Source organism: Myotis yumanensis, unplaced genomic scaffold (assembly GCF_028538775.1).
Source record: "Myotis yumanensis isolate MYYU_CA2020_CCGP unplaced genomic scaffold, mMyoYum1.0.hap1 SCAF_2, whole genome shotgun sequence".
Lineage (NCBI taxonomy): Eukaryota > Metazoa > Chordata > Mammalia > Chiroptera > Vespertilionidae > Myotis > Myotis yumanensis.
Genome location: NW_027223753.1, coordinates 32,103,971 through 32,121,898, shown reverse-complemented (window position 1 = coordinate 32,121,898; position 17,928 = coordinate 32,103,971). Strand labels below are relative to the sequence as shown.

Here is a 17,928-nt window from a genome sequence, read left to right as displayed (position 1 = left end):
TGTTTCAGATCTACTTTCAAATCAAACTGCTGCCCAGCTTCCTGCAATGTGATGCCTCTGTAAATGGAACATTACTCCTGGATTCATGTGGTATTTAACTAAATGTCAACTTCTCTAAGCCTTAGTTCTCCCAATTGCAAAAGGGAATGACATTAGCACCTATCATTGACAGATATTGGGAGAATTATATGAGATGACAAATGAAGAACACTGAGTACTGTGTTGAAGCCGTGAGTGCACACATGAATTTCAGTATTGCAATTATTGGAGAATCAAGGGCTCTAGCCAGGGAGACCCAGGGAAGTGAAATAAGGTGCATATAGTTCATCCATTCAGTCATAAAAAAATCTACACTAAACAAAAAATAGGTATTCTAAACAAATATATTCCATCAATAAACAAATATGCAAAGGGCTAGAGACATTGTCATGTTGCTTACTAGCTACCACATATTTCCCACTTAGTGAATGTAAATTAAGTGAATGATTAAGCATGGTTTAGGTCTTCTCTTAAATGCCTTAATCCTTACATTTTCAAAAACTCGGAATGAACCAGCTACAACAGCCCACTATTGAGAAAGTGGTGTAGTGGCCTTTCCCCTAGAAATGAAGCTAAAAGCTGGAAATTATTGTATGTGCTGCTAAAGAACTAGAAAACATAGTCAAATCCATTTTAGCAGAAAGAAGGATGTTCAAATGCACAGAAATGAATTAGGTAACAAGATTAAATAAAAGACTTTAATACTTTTTAAAAAATTTAAATTCTTTATTGTTTAACTAGAGGCCTGGTGCACGAAACTCGTGCATGGGGTGCGGGGGTCCCTCATCCCGGCCTGTGCCCTCTCGCAGTCTGGGAGCCCTCGGGGGATGTCCGACTGATGCCTTAGTCCCACTCCCTGCAGGGAACAGACCTAAGCCGACAGTTGGACAACCTTAGCCCTGCCATGGAGGTGGGAGAGGCTCCCGCCATTGCGGTTGTGCTCGCTAGCCATGAGCAGGGCTTTTGGCTGAGCGGCACTTCCCCTGTGGGAGCACACTGACCACCATGGGGCAGCTCCTGCATTGTCTGCCCCCTGGTGGTCAGTGCATGTCATAGTGACCAGTCGTTCCACCATTTGGTCGATTTGCATATCAGCCTTTTATTATATAGGACTAGAGGCCTGGTGCACAAAAATTTGTGCACTCGGGGGGGGGGGGGGGGCGGGGGTGGTCCCCCAGCCCGGCCTGTGCCCTCTCACAGTCTGGGACCCCTCGGGAGATAACGACCTGCTGGCTTGGGCCTGCTCCCGGGTGGCAGAGGGCAGGCCCAATCCCTGGGTGCAGCCCCTGGTCAGGCTCAGAGCAGGGCCGATTGGGGACTTGGGGCGCAGCCCCGTCATGCACAGAGCAGGGCGGATCGGGAGGTTGTGATGCCACCCTCAGTCACGCTCAGGATAGACTGATTGGGGGGTTGGGGCACTGCCCCCTGTTACACTCAAGGCAGGGTCAATGGGGAGGTTGCGGTGCCACCCCCTGTCATGCACAGAGCAGGGCCGATCAGGGGGTTGGGGCGCTGCCCCCTGTCACTCACAGAGCAGGGCCCATCAGGGGGTTGAGGAGCTCCCCGCTGTCACTCACAGAGTAGGGCCGATAGGGGAGCTGGGACACCGCCCCGTCACACACAGAGCAGGGCGGATCAAGGGGTTGGGACGCTGCACCCTGTCACACTCAGGGCAGGGCCAATGGGGAGGTTATGGCTCTACCCTGTCACACACAGAGCAAGGCCCGTGGAGGGGGATTGGGGTGCCACCCTCTATCACCCACAGAACAGGGCCAATCAGGGGGTTGGGGCGCCACCACTGTCACACTCAGGGCAGGGCCGATGGAGAGGTTATGGTTCTACCCTGTCACACACAGAGCAGGACCCGTGGGGGCGGGGGGTTGGGGCGCCTCACCCTGTCACACACAGAGCAGGGCCAATCAGGGGGTTGTGCGCTGCACCCTGTCACACACAGAGCCGCACGGCAATCGGGGGATTGGGGAGCTCCCCCCCTATCAGGCACAGAGCAGGGCTGATCAGGAGGTTTGGGCACTGCCCCCTGTCACGCTGATCCCAGTGCCGGGAGCCTTGCTGCTCTGCTGATCCTGGTGCCGGGAGGCATATTACCCTTTTACTATATAGGATAGAGGCCTGGTGCACAGGTGGGGGCCGGCTGGTTTGCCCTGAAGGGTGTCCTGGATCAGGGTGGGGTTCCCCACTGGGGTGCCTGGCCAGGCTGGCTGAGGGGCTGAGGGCTGTTTTCCCGCTGGCAGTTGACTAAAAGCTCCCAACCGCTCCTTGTTTTCTTCTTTTTTTTTTTTTATTCTGGGCCAGCTTTAGCTCTGAGGCCTCACTGCTGAAAACATGGATACAATGTTGCGGTCCGGGGCTGACTGACAGCTGGCTTTGTTTAGCTTCTTATTTGCAACATAGTAATAGTTGCTTAGAGTTGCAGTTGAGAGTCGGGAACGTTGGAGTCTGCAGTCACGGGAGCAAGCAAGCCTCCCTGCTCCCTTCAGTGCATGGCCGCCGGCCGCCATCTTGGCTGACAGTTAATTTGCATAAGGATACGCTGATTAGCCAATGGGAAGGGTAGCGGTCGTACGCCAATTACCATGTTTCTCTTTTATTAGTGTAGATGGTCTTTGGTTACTTCCCACCCACCCACCCATGATCAGGGCAAGGGAGGGACAAGGGAGGTTGGCCAGCCAGGGAGGGACCGTGGGAGGGCTCCAGGGCATGTCTGGCCCTCCTCACTCAGTCCCAATTGGCCGGACCCCAGCAGCAAGCTAACCTACTGGTCAGAGCACCTGCCCCCTGGTGGTCAGTGCGCTTCATAGCGACTGGTTGACTGGCCGACTATCTGCCCCTTGATGGTCAGTACACATCATAGCAAGTGATTGAGCGGCCTTAACATATCATTAACATATTATGCTTTGATTGTTTGAACAGTCGACTGGACGACTGGACACTTAGCATATTAGGCTTTTATTATATAGGATGTATTACATAAATCTCCTTTTTCCCCCATTGACCTTTCCCCGGCTGCCTCCAACCCCCAGTACATGCCCTCACCCCCCTCCTCATCCCATCTGTGTCCATTGGTTATACTCATACACATGCATACAAGTCCTTTGGTTGATCTCTTACTCCCTCACCCCTGCCTTCCCTCATAGGTTGGACAGTCTATTCAATGCTTCTATGACTCTGTTTCTGTTTTTGTTCATCAGTTTATGTTGTTCATTATATTCCACTAATGACTGAGATCATGTGATATTTATCTTTCTCTTACTGGCTTATTTCGCTTAGCATAATGCTCTCCAGTTCCATCCATGCTGTTGCAAATGGTAAGAATTCCTTCTTTTTTACAGCAACATAGTATTCCATTGTATAGATGTACCATAGTTTTCTAATCCACTCATCTGCTGATGTACCACAGTTTTTTGTTTCTGACAAATTCACTTACTTTGGAGACAATCAGACTTTTAGACTCTTATTATTTTTCAAAAAAAATCCACACCTGCAGGCTTCCAGTCAAGGCAGTGGAGTAGGGCAATGCAGTACTCGCATTCTCTCATGCCACATCAAAATTACAACTAAACTACCAAACAATCATCATTCAGAACCACCTGAAGTCTAGCTGAACAGAAGTCCAATAACTAAGGATCTGTAGAAGAAGCCACATTGAGATGGTAAGAGGGGCATAGAGGCAGAATGAGCTGGTTGTATACCCATCTGTGTTGGTTAAAAATTGGGAGGTATACCTAGGCAGTGGAAGTGCCCCCTGAGGAGTGAGGGATCCCACCCCTACATCTGCCCCCCCTCCCAGGTTTACAATGCTGGGAAGAGAACCCCCATAACTTTTTACTTTCAAAATCAATAAGGATTGTAGCTGAGTGAGACAGAAGGCTGCTTCAGTCCCATGTGTTACTCTTAAAAGGCACACACACAGACTTACTTAGACTCACTTGCTCTGAGCTTCAGTTCAGGTACAGCCATCAAAAGGCTCCAGAGACATACTGGGAAGAACTGAAATATCTGGCTTCAGGGTTGCCAGAGGCTAAAACCAACAGTAGTTAACATTATTGGAAGGCCAATGGACTTTGATGTTCAGCAGGGCTGAAAATCAGCATAATATTGCCCTGCTTCCGGCTCAATGGCTCAAGGCAATTCCCTAACCTGATAATCCTTTTACTGTGTACCAAACTTTACCTTTGATTTGCTTGTATGCATTTCTAAAGGGTAAATGTGTATTCAAGTGAATAAAAGCTGACAAGACCAGGGTTTCAGTGAGCTTCTCCTCTAGAAAGAGGTTTCCACATGGTCCCCCATGCCTTCTAAATTCATATTTCTTGTCTAGTGTTTTCATTTGTGCACAGTCCCTTCTTCAGATCCTGAACCCTTGCTGCGAAAGGTTGCGGCAAGGGTGATGGCTTCAGGGGAAGTTTTCTCACAGACAGCAGTGCTGGCAAAGACCATTGTTCCTTTGCTGAGTCATCCCACTGACAGAATCAGCAGACAGGTGCCATACCTGTGTCTCCATCCACTTGGCTGACATTGTTTGCCCCTGTCTTATGATTTCCTGAGACCATGCCCCACCCAATTTGAACTTCCACTAGTACCTTTTTCACATAAACAGCTTTTTTTTTGGCTCATACTTCCTGAAATCTCTTAAAAATTCACAAATCCCAAACAAGCAGTATCTTGCCTCATAATGTCCTATACCTCTTGGTAAGTGGCCCCAGGACTCACATTAGTGGTAGCTGGCCTTAGTTTGAACCTTGGCCTCTCCTGGACACTTCCAAGCCCAGCACAAGTAGCAGCCATCTGTTAATTGCTCTGTAGCTCATGCTGGATGACCCTGAGCAGGGCACAGGCAGTGGATGACCTTGGCATGCTCCTCACAGGAGGCCCCGAGCCAGCACATAACAGTGAAAATCTTCAGGTGCCACCTGAGCACCACTAGCTACCTCCATAAGCAACACCCTCATGATGTGGACTCACTAGGCCCCAGAGCTGTGCTGAAGCAAGTCCTGCTCTATGGGGTCACGCTGTATAGCATATCTTCTACTGTACTTCCAGCTGATCAGCCTGGGCATATATCCTTTCCATTGATGTGCCAATAGCAATCAAGCTGAACTACAACAGGAGGGTGTGCACAGCCCACACAAAAAGCACATCGGAGTACCCAGCTTGGGTGACCCCTAAAACTGTGTCACTGGGTCCTATAGGACACTTACTACATAAGGCCACTCTACCAAAACTAGAATACAGAGAAGCTCAACCTGATAGATGGAAACAAACAAAGGGATACAGCCAAAATAAGGAGACAAAGAAATATGTCCCAAATGAAAGAACAGAATAAAATTTCAGAAAATGAACTAACAGAATGGAGACAAGCAATCTACCAGCTGTGGAGTTCAAAATACTTGTTATAAGGATCCTCTATGAATTTGGGGAAGAGTAGATGAACTCAGTGAGAATTTCAACAAAGAGGAAATATAAAAATGAAGATAGAATACATAAAAAAGAACCACTATGAAGAAATGAAGAATATACTAACTCAGTGGTTCTCAACCTGTGGGTTGTGACCCCTTTGGCGGTCGAATGACCCTTTCACAGGGGTCGCCTAAGACCATCCTGCATATCAGATATTTACATTACGATTCATAACAGTAGCAACATTACAGTTATGAAGCAGCAACGAAAATAATTTTATGGTTGGGTCACAACATGAGGAACTGTATTTAAAGGGCCAGAAGGTTGAGAACCACTGCACTAACTGAAATGAAGAATACATCACAGGGAATCAACAATAGAGTAGACAAAGCAGAGAGTCAACTCAGCTATTTGGAAGATAAGGAAGCAGAAAACACCCAATTCAAATAGCAAAAAGAAAAAAGAATTTTAAAAAATGAGGATAGTTTAAGGAGCCTCTGGGACAACTTCAAGCATAGCAACATTGGCATCATGGGGGTGACAGAAAGAGAACTGAGAGAGCAAGGCATGAACACCTATATGAAAACATAATGACAGAAAACTTTTCTAATCAAGTGAAGGAACTAGACATAGTTCAGGAAGTAGAGAGTCCCAAATAAAGTGAATTGAAAAGGGTCCACATAGATCAACCAAAGGACTTGTATGCATGCATATAAGCCTAACCAATGGACACAGACAACAAGGGGGTGAGGGCATGAGTGTGTGTGTGGGGGGTGGGGGGGGTGGGAGGGTAATGGGATGAGGACACATATGTAATACCTTAATCACTAAATAAATTTAAAAAAAAGAAAAGGGCCCACACCAAGATACATCATAATTAAAATGCCAAAGGTTAAAGACACAGAGAGGATCTTAAAAGTAAAAGAAAAGCAATTAGTTACCTACAAGGGAACTCCCTCAAGACTGTCAGCTGATTTCTCACCAGAAACGTTTCAGGCCAGAAGGGATTGGCACAAAATACTCAGAGTATTGCAAAGCAAAGATGTACAACCAAGATTACCCAGCAAGGCTATAATTTAGAATAGAAGGACAAAGAGCTGCCCAGATAAGAAATAGATAAAGGAGTTCATCACCACCAAATCAGAATTACATGAAACATTACAGGGCCCTTTTTAAGAAAAAGAAGAAAAAAAGATAAAACATGTAATAAAACAGCAATAAATATGTATCTATCAACAAATACTTTAATAAAAATGGATTAAATGCTCTAATTAAAAGACATATGGTGGCTGAAGGGATAACAAAGCAAGACCCATATATACACTGTCTACAAGAGACTCATCTTAGAATGAAAGATATACACAGATAGAAAGTAATAGGATGGGAAAATATATTTAATGAAAATGGGGGAAAAATCTGGGGTAGCAATACTTATAGTAGCAATACTTATAGTAGTCAAAATAGACTTTAGAACAAAAGCTATAACAAGAGATGAAGAAGGGCTCAGCAATTCCATTTCTGAGTATTTATCCAAAATTTAAAACACTAAATCAAAAAGCAACACACATCCATTTGTTCATTGCAGCAGTATTTACAATAGCCAAGATATGGAAGCAACCTAAGGGTCCATCAATAGATGAATGGATAAAGAAATGGTACCTATGGAATGTGACTCAGCCATAAAGAAGAATGAAATCTTGCCATCTGCAACAGTATGGATCATCCTGGAGGGTATTGTGCTGAGTGAAATAAGTAGTCAGAGAAAGACAAATGCTACATGATTTCAATCCTATATAGAATCCAAAAAAATAAACAAATAAATAAACAAGCAGAATAAAAATAGACTCTTAAGTATAGAGAACATTTTGATGGTTGCCAGATTGGAGGGGGTTTAGGGCTGGGTGAAAAAGGTGAAGGGATTAAGAAGTACAAATTGGTAGTTACAGAATGGCCATAGGGATGGAAAGTACAGCACAGGGAGTATAGTCAATAGTATTGTAATAACTAAATATGGTGTCATATTGGTACTAGATTTACAGGGTAATCACTTTGTAAGTTCTATGTCTAATCACTGGGTTACACACCAGAAACTAACATAATATTGTAAAAATTAAACATTAAAAAAATAATAAGCCACACCTGGAACACAAGGAAGTAGAAATAATAAGAGCTGACATAAACATATCATTTTCAGAAATAGTCTCTCACTTGGTCCTCTCCCAATCTTAGGGCAACTTAAGATTCATTTCACAGATAAGGACATGGAGCCAAAGAGAGTTCCCAGACTGAGCCAAATGTGAAAGTGAAGCTAAATACGTGTTCCAGTCCCAGCTTGGTCTGTTGGAAGTCATTGCAAAGGGACTGGCATATGCATTGTAAAAATTAACAAAAAGAAACCTCATTTAAAATGAAATCAGGAGGCCGGAAGGGGAACTCTATGTAGTACATGGGTCACTGAGCTCAACAAGAACTCTTTTTATAAAGGCTCTCCCAACATTCTGTTCTTCTCTATAACAGACTTTCCTTTCTTTTGTTTCTCAAGATTTGCATGTGGTTCATCACTAGACCTCATGTCCAAAATTGTGATTCTTCCCAAATAAACCCATTTTGCTGGAGAAATATCTGGCTTTCTGTTTGTTTAAGGTCAACAGTATGTTTTACATTTGTGCCAGATATTTTCTGGCCAGAATTCTCTCAGAACCGGTTGGAGGGCATGCAGGAACTGCCAAGGGAGGAGGATGTAGGGAAGGAGAGAGTGGAGATCAGATGACTAGCCAGTCTGAAATGGACTAGGCTGAGAAATCAGAAAAATTTAATGTCTGGGATAGGGTTAAGTTACATAAGTCAGAGAGACCCACCTGAGGAGGTACAAAAGGATACTAATATCTAGGCCCAGATGGATGTCATAGTCAAGGTATGGATCCAAATGCCTATCATTAGCCCATATTTTGAAATTCAGGGTGGAAGCCCCTAAGTCATTTCTCTTTATTTTAGGGGCTCAGAAAGTATTTGTTCTCCCCCTCCCAGCCCAGTACAGCTGCTTCCTATGTGTACTTGGGATTTTTGAGGAAACTTAGGCTCTACACAGGGTCTGACTCAGACTTTTTAATGAGCCGAGTGGTGCCCCATGGGGTTAACTGGCACTATGTACCCTGAGGGGTTACTGGTGACTTTTCTGAAGTGTTGACAGGTCCTTTCTTTTCCTGTTCTGACTAACAAACTCCTGGCTCTACCTTTGAAAACTATTTCCAATCTGATTCCTCCTCTCAAGTCATGCTGCTGCCAGGGTTATAGGTCAGACCTTCCAACTAGACACTCTGACAGCAAAATGCCTTTCACTCAATGGCCTGTGGGATAATGTCAATACCTTGCTTCAGAACCACCATGGGTATTAAGTAGGCACTGCCTATGTAATGTCCTCTTGCTCATTATGGAACGCATGGCTCATCAGACATTACGCCCCTTCCCTTACTTTCATCTTTGTCTCCCACTGCTCACCTGTCATTTTACTCTTCATCCACACTGAACCTGTCACCATTCCCTAAAACACCTTTGCCTTTGCTTTTCCTTCCCTCCTTAGACCAAGCCTTGGCAAGATAGCAGGAATCCAGATCAGAACCAGATTCATCAGAAACAGCTCCAAACCGTGGCCAACAGACCCTTCACCACCGCTCCAAGAGCTAGACCTAAAGAGAAAGGTTCTATTGATTTTCTTTCCCTTGTAGCTCCTGATCCAAAAGGAACAGGAGCTAGAACAGCTTCAGAAAAGGGTAGAGACATTCCTGTGTGCCTGTCCTAGCTGGCTATGGGGAGCAAGTTTAGATTGAGCCCTGACAACATGAAGGTGATCCTGGGAAGATTAGGTGAGAGCTGAATGGGAATCATGAATCCCAGGCAGGAGCAGCTCTTTTCTCTTAGGTACAGATTCTTGGGTTGTGAAATTCTAGAAGAGACAAAGTTCTGCCATCATTACCTAAACCCTGTAACAAACCACCCTCCCAGCCTAAGGTTAACAATCCTATATAATAAAAGGGTAATATGCAAATAGACTGAACAGCAGAACAACCGAACAACCAATCAAAGCGTAATATGCTAATGATGTGCTAACGATGCTCAACCGCTCGCTATCATGTGCACTGACCACCAGGGGACAGATGCTCCGACTGGTAGGTTAGCTTCCTGCTGGGGTGCAGCCAATTGGGACTGAACGAGATGGGCCGGACACACCCTGGAGCCCTCCTGATGTCCCTCCCCGGCCCGATCACTGTGGGGTCCCTCAACCTGGCCTGCACCCTCTCGCAATCCAGGACCCCTTAGGGGATGTTGGAGAGCCTGTTTCAGCCTGATCCCACAGGCCACTCCCCGGGTAGAGCACCAGATGCAGGGCTCACGGCTGGGGAGTGCTGCTGCAGCAGCAGGAGCCTCTCCTGATCGGGACTGATTGGGCGCAAGCTTGAGGCAGGCACAGCGGGGCTGGGATGAGTGGGAGCAGCAAATAAGAGCTGCAGGCGGTGTTGGACTTCGGGTTTCGGCCCAATCCCTGCAGGCCACCTGTGCACAAATTTGTGCACTGGGCCTCTAGTATTTACATAAAACTGAATGCTTAAACAGCTATGAGGGGTCAATTTCTTTTTTCTTTCTAACTTCTTTCTCTCCCTTCCTCTCTCCCTCCCTTCCTTCCTCCCTCTCTTTCTCCTAGTTTTCCTCCCCCCCCCATCTCTCTCTTTTAATCAGTTTGAGATGATCTGTTATTTAAATTTCCCCAGATCTAAAAGACAACTTTTTATCCACCATGGCTTGGGTTTGGCATCTCTAATTGTTGCCTATCCTGGTCATGGGATGACTAAGTCCCCAGACCACAGACTTCTGTGTTTTCTCTGCCACTGAGGATAGAGCCTATATTTCTGGCAGATTCACCATCCTACTCCTGTGGGTATTCTGCTGCTGGACACTTTTCTGTCTTTCTGAGCCCACAGTGGCTATTAGTGTTACCATAGTTAGCTAAATCTTATGAAAAGGGAAGAGAGCAAGGGAAGTCAGGCTTTGTTAAGCATGGTCTGCTGGGAACACTGAGCCTGTTTGCTTCACCAGGAAGCTACAGCTTCACACTCCCCACCCAGGGAACCACCAGTCCATTCCCTACAGATCACTGGGGGAATGGATAGAACACAGCAGGAGATAAGAACATGGGAAATAAAGTGAAAATGACACAGGAGAAATGTTTGTCCATAAGGCCTGTCAGTCTAACCTGGGAGCAAGGGAGGGAGGGAATCATTGGCTACAGCATGGAGCTAATGCAAACCTGTGTAAACTTTGGAAGTAGGTTGGTTATTTTGAAAAAAGCTCCTGGTTAAAACCCCAGGGAACAAAGAAACTCTCTCTCTTTTGATGGCCCACACTTGCCCAGTTCGTTCACGTTCTCTCTCACCAGGGAACACGTGACCATGCAGGCCTACCAGCAGTCTGGGCCATGGTAGACTGTGTGGCCCCAAAAGGACTAAGCTTTGATATGAAGCAGAAATCTGGACACTGGCTTTTGTCTTGGCCTTGCTGAAGACAGGATTGGACATTTCCCATGGCCAGTGGATGGAGATGGGACATTGGAAACCCAGAGGTCTATTTCCACCCTAAGAAATCACCTTACCACACCATAATCTCTGGTGTGTGGATCCTTTTAATTCTTTTCTTGTGATGCCATGGAAGAGCCTGATTTCAACCTACAACATTATGACAGAGAGACTTGGAGATGAGAGGCATGTGGGAGGTCACTTAAGACAAACTGCCAGCTGACAGTGACCAGGAAGGGCCAGTAGTCCAGGGTGTGGACCACAGTTTCCTCCTCAGGACTGCCTGCCTGTTTAGTCCCCTTCAAGTTCCTATAATGCACTTCCTTACCTTTGTGACCTGAAGTATTTTTTTTTCAATTCTCACAGAAGGATTTGCTTATTGGAGAGAGAGAGAGAGAGAGAGAGAGAGAGAGAGAGAGAGAGAGAGAACATTAATTGGTTGCCTTTGTATGTGCCCCAACTGGGGATCAAACTCAAAACCTAGGTATGTGCCCTGACTGGGAATCCAACTCACAGCCTTTCGGTATATGGGACACGACTCCAACCAACTGAGCCATACCTGGCAGGCTCAGGCCCAAAGTCTGATGATTTTTATTAAAAAGGAGAAAATTCTGAGATGCCCTAAATTAATAACTGCAGGCCAGAGGGGAAAGAATGACAAGAGAGGTTAATTCATTAACAACTGCAGGATAAAAGCAACAAAGACTAATTACATTCCTGAGTGTACATTGAAACTTAGAGTTAACTTCCAGGGGGCTATCTCTCCAATTACCTAAAGAGAACAGCTAGGTGCGATGGAGCCCAAGGAACCTATGCTTCTTGCTTAACCATGAACTTTCCACACCATCCAAACAAGCAAACATTTCTTCCTGATGAACTCTGCACCTATCCCAGAACTAGCTCCACTTCAGCTGCCCCCACCCCCTCTATCTGTAGCCAATGTAAACTCTTTCAAAACAACTCACATCTTTCTTTCCCTTCCCTGATGTATAAGAAAAACCTGTCAAGTCCTGGCTGGAATGGCTCAGTTGATTGAACCATCATCTCTTACACCAGAAGGTAACAGGTACCGGTTCAATTCTAGGTCAGGGGGCATACCCCAGTGCAGGGTTTGGGGATTGAGATGTCAGGGTGCAAGGGACTATGCTGGTGCTTGCATGTGCCACTACATTGGTGATGTCACCGTCTGTAAGCAGCATTCAAGCAGACCCTCCTCCGTGAGTGTGCTATAGAGGAGAGGCTTGACTTGCAATCAGATGGTGCTAGACCTCTCACCCCTTATGTGCCTCCTGATCCCCAGTCTGGCAAATGCTCTGGTGCATGGGGGAGGTGCCGGAGGTCTGACTGCTGTTTCTCTCTCTCTCTCTCTCTCTCTCTCTCAAAAAAAAGTCTTAAATTTTTTTTTAGAGTCTGTTAACTCCTATGACAAGCATGTTGCCTTCTCTATCTGGTGCTATTGCTAGTGGTTTAGACTTCATGCACCACGGCTTGATCCTTTTCTGGCTACCATAGAGCTCAATAAATCTTATTTTTTCAAGACTACTTTTCTTCTTGCAGGTATTTCTTTAAAAGATTCCCAAAAATGGATGGGACAGGAGGTATCCAGTCACTAGCTTGGATCCACTACTTTGGTCATTGCAAAGGGAAAGCATGGCCATGGTAGAAACAGGTCCTGCTCTCCTCCCATCTCCATTTTTAGAGCAATGGCCATTCCCCTGGACAACAGGACAAACTGCCAGCAGCTGACATGGGCAGTGACAACGTTAATGGCAGGACAGACATCCCAGGATGTCACTCAAGCAGGCTCTGGTTGGGGGCCCCGGGCTTCAGCATGAAATTGAGCAACTCCATGGAAGGAAATGGAGATTATATCTGCACTCACAGACCCGGATCCTGATTCTACAAGTTATGCTCAGATAACATTTGATGAAGGGAAGAAATTAAAATCCTTGATGTCCTCTCCTTAGGATCCCCAGTACTGACCACTTAAGTTACCTCTTGCCTTGACACATTTGCTACCTAGAGTTGGAGTGCACCTGTCCTTCAGGTCTAGCTCAACCACAGGAGAGAGATTTTCCCCTTTGTTTTCTGGCCTGGCAAAATGTAGTTACCATCATAATTTATTTCTCAAGTTCAAAATTAATTCAGACTATTGTGAGGGAACCTATATAATAATATAATTACAGTTTCTGAGAATACAGTTCTCACTTTACTAACATTTGCTGTACAATCTTAACATGTTATAATGCCTCTGTTCAGGACAGTGAGGTAACTGGAGAGGCAAGGCGAGAGCTAAGCTGGATCAGCAGAGGCCCTCTGGTGGAGTAGAGGAGGATCAATCACCCAGGACTCCCACCTGGAAATCTCTGAACATATCTCCTTGATGACTCATGAAGTGTGCCTTCAGCCAGCAGGGCAACATCTAGACACACAGGTCAGTGATAATCCTTCAGCTGCAGAGTTTTTGTTTTACCAACTGATAAGGACTTACTGGAGAGGCAGTTCAGGCAGTTTGGATGCTCACTAGCACAAAAAGCCAGAATCTGTCGAGAGCTCCTGACTATGGACAAATACTAGTCCAGACCAAAGCTTGACTCAGCCACAGATCCTTGATCCCTGGCACAGGGAGAAACCTGGTTGCTCATGTTACTTATAAAGGCTTGAGGGTCTCAAGGGCTATAGGATAGAAGCAATGAATGCCTCAGTGTCACCTGTCCCCACTGTTTGGGGAAACTCCCATCTAGAGCCCCACTTCACCTCCAGGTCAGAGGCCTCCCAATACCCTGTTTGTTCTGTATCTTCTCCTTCAGGAACTGCAAGGCCATCAGGATATGAAAAATCTTTTTTATTCTCGAGTGAGGAATTTCTTCTACCAGAACGACATCATCTACTGGCTGACTCCTGATGGCCTCTGGAGCCAATGGCCCTGCCAGCTCGCCCATCAACATACAGGTTGGACTCTACCTCCTGGACTGCTCTCCTCCTTCATCATGTACATCTCAAAGGGACTGGTTCTGTCCCTCAGGAAGAGTCTGACCCCTGCTGCCCTTTGGATACTGAGGACCATAATGTCAGCAGAGAACACACCCCACTGGATACTTACCTGGTGCAGGGCTTGGGAATTGAGATGTCAGGGTGCAATGGACTGTGCTGGTGTTCACATGTGTCACTGCATTGGTGATGTCACCCTCTCCAAGCAGCATTCAAGTAGAGCCTACTCCAAGGGTGTGCTATAGAGGGGAGGCCTGACTTACAATCTGACGGTGCTAGACCTCTCACCCATCATGTGCACATCTCTCCCACACTCATTCTGATTCACTGGTATCCATACTGCAGCAGGGTGGAGGGGGGGCAGATGGGGCCACCGTGGGTTGCTCTTTCTGGGTATCCAGAGCCCTTAGCTCTGCCCGGGAACCACTGTTCTGGAACAAACCGAGTGATCAAACTGGGAAAGGCGCATCTGCAGGGTGAGGAAGATCTTGAGGAGGTCAGGAAAAAGAGGAAGTTGGATTTCTGGACAGTCTTCTCTTTGCCAGAGTGAGTGTGTATAGGAGGGGCCTGAGGTTTTTCCCAGAAGTACAGAGGAAGAGGCAAGCCATGCACTCTCCCCAGCCTTTCCCAGTTGAAGAATGGGAACAGCTTGTTTGACAATGACGTTTGTACTGAAGTGGGAACATTCATCTTCAAGGGCCATGACACCACAGCCAGTGGTGTCTCCTGGACCCTCTATGCTCTGGTTGCTCACCCCTAGTATTAGCCGAGGTGCCACAAGGAGATCCAGAGCCTCCTGGGGGATGGTGCCTCCATCACCTGGTGAGTGCTCAGGAGATGGGAGATCCCTGCCCACCCAGCTAGACAAGAAGCCCTGGTCTGCCTGGGCCCTGTCTGCCCTCAGGTTGGGCTTCATTCATTCCAGGGATCACCTGGATCAGATGCCCTACACCACCATGTGCATCAAGGAGGCACTGCGACACTATCCACCTGTACCAAATGTCAGCAGAGAACTCAGCAAGCCCATCACCTTCCCTGATGGACGCTACTTACCCAGAGGTCTGAACTTCACCACAGTCACTAACCTAGGAATTCTGCAAGAACCCGTGGCAGATCAGATCCATGTGTCCTATAGCAGTTCTTTGGTCTTGTTCCTTCATCATAATTGGATGTTTACTTTGTAGTTTGGAGGAGGAATATAACATGCTTGGCATAGAACTTGAACATAGAAACAAATGGTAACCTTTGAATGTGGCCTTATCATTTAGTCCTAAGGTTCTGATCCCCTGAGATATGAGGGCTACAGAGACAATCAGAGAGGATAAGGGAGATGTGCTTTCTTTCTTGTGGAGTCTAGGCAAATGAGGGAGATCAGAAAATCCACTGTCATGGGTCTAATGGTCCTGTCTCTGAGAATCCCTCAGGTTGATGGCATACAGGAATTGATTACCAGATCTGGGACACCTACATGGTTGGAGGCCACCCTTTGGCTCACATTTGTTCTGAATTCCAGCCCTACCACATCCTAGCTATGTGATCATAGGTAAGTTACTCAGCCTTTCTGAAGCTCAGGTGCCTCATCTGAACAATGGGAATATGAGCACCCTCCTTGGAAGGTTGTTGTGAGGATGGAATGAGTTAATGCAAATCCCCAAGGGCTCATGGATGGCACTTGATAAACTGAGTTGTAACTTGAGTTGCTCCAAAATATGAGCCTCTAATTCTTTCTTGCTTCTCACCCTATATAGATTTTCTGAATCAATGATTCTTTAAATTCCTCTAATGGTGAATCAACTTTTACAGAAGAGGCTTTACACAAATTGTTCTTCTAGAAATTAGCTCCAGGATTTGATTTTTCCAGAATTGAGTTCTTCCTCATAGACCTTGGCTGCAAGTCACATGACTCCCACTAGAGGACAGAAGCATGCTAGACAGCTGAATCCTTAGGCAGAACTCATATTTAGTCTTAATTTATTCCATTTTGGTTTTTAAAAAAATTCAATTAACTTCAATCAAATATAAAATTATTAAGACTGTCTCTGTGTGCCAAATCCTGTGCTAGGAGGTGGGAACACAGAGATGAAAGATACTGTCCTTGAATTCAAGAGTTCACAGTCATGAAACAAATACCTTTACTGAAGACAAATATTCATTCACTCTTTCACTCACTATTCACACATTGAGCAGACTGTTGAATGTTCCATGTTCCTTTCACTGTCCTGGGCACTGGACGGTGATGTGTCCTGGAGTGAAACATGAATTGTGCCTTAGTGTCTGGGGAGGAAGAGGTATAGCTGACAGAGAGGAAGAGGCAGGAGCCTGGACCATTTCTTGGGAAGCAGATAGTATAATAGGTTGAGAGTGGCTAAACCAGCCATGGGCAAACTACGGCCCGCGGGCTGGATCCGGCCCGTTTGAAATGAATAAAACTAAAAAAAAAAAAGACCGTACCCTTTTATGTAATGATGTTTACTTTGAATTTATATTAGTTCACACAAACACTCCATCCATGCTTTTGTTCCGACCCTCCGGTCCAGTTTAAGAACCCATTGTGGCCCTCGAGTCAAAAAGTTTGCCCACCCCTGGGCTAAACTGTGGCCCCTCCAGGAAGCTTCCCTGTTGTCATTCTGCCTTCCTTATACAACCCCCTCTTGTCTTCTCTCTGAAGATTGAGGTCCCAGTGCATCCCCCTAATGAGGGCCTGAGAGTGTGGCCCACCCCACTCCACACTATGCCTCGACCTGACCTCCATATTGTGAAACCAGAAACTGCTTGTGAAAGGAGTGAACAAACTAATAATTAACTCTTTTTTTCTTTTTCTTTTTTGTTAATCCTCACCCAAGGATATCTTATTTGTTGTTGTTATTGTTATTATTGAGAGAGAGAGAGAGAGAGAGAGAGAGAGAGAATGGGAGGGATGGGGAGAGACAGAGAAAAACCTCGATGCAAGAGAGATACATTGAATGGTTGCCTCCCACATGCAACACCCACCTCCCCCCCCCCCCCCCCCGCCCCCAGGGCTGGGGATCTAGCATGCAACCAAGGTATGTGCCCTTGACCGCAGGCTGATGCTCCTGCCACTGAGCATTACCGACAAGGGCCTAATAATTAACTTTTTAATGACTCATTTGACTTGACTCAGTGGCTTAGGGCACTGACCTTTCCCCATCATGACTTCTGAGAACAGAAGTTAAAATTAGGAGCTATTTCTGGAAAAAAGATAGGCTTTGTTAAAGTTCAGGAGCAGAATATGAAGCAAGGCTAGTGGGGTAGAAATGTGCGTGACCTAAAAGGAAGGGGATCGAATTGACTCACATCAGATCCCCTTGCTCCTGCAAGGACCAATGCCTGCCAAACTCAAAACAGGGTTTAAGACCATTTCTCATGTCATTTCCTCTCCATGGCCCAGGAACTGCATCAGGAAGCAGTTTGCCATGAACAAGCTGGAAGTGGTCATGACCCTGAACCTGCTCTGCTTTGAGCGATGCTGGATCCCTCCAAAGTCCCCATATCCCTACAGGGAATTGGGTTGAAGTCCAAGAATGGGATCCATCTGTGTCTCAGAAAGCTTCTATAACCTTTGATGACACAAGGACAAACTCTGAGGACCTCTTGTTTATCATGCTGTCTTCCTGTCATCAGCTTCTGTCCCCTTCCTCCTGCTCATCAGACTGTCTACTCTTCTCTGTCTCTCTTTTCCAGACTTCCTACTTGTTTGCTGTTCCCTGTCTCTACCTAACTCTGACTTTCTACCTAACTCCTATTCACCTGCTGATCCTCCAGCCTGTCTTCCCTCTTCCTATCTTTTTACTTTCTATCCCTGTATTAGTATTCTTTTGATGTTATAGAAAATTACAACAAACTTAGTGACTTACAAATGTAAATATTTATGATCTTACAAGTTAAGAGATCA

At 46.0% G+C, this 17,928-nt stretch overlaps 1 pseudogene; it reads left to right on the top strand.

The window, feature by feature from the left end:
- Positions 1 to 13,381: 13,381 nt before the first annotated feature.
- Positions 13,382 to 17,548, top strand: LOC139002389 (taurochenodeoxycholic 6 alpha-hydroxylase-like; annotated as a pseudogene).
- Positions 17,549 to 17,928: the final 380 nt, after the last annotated feature.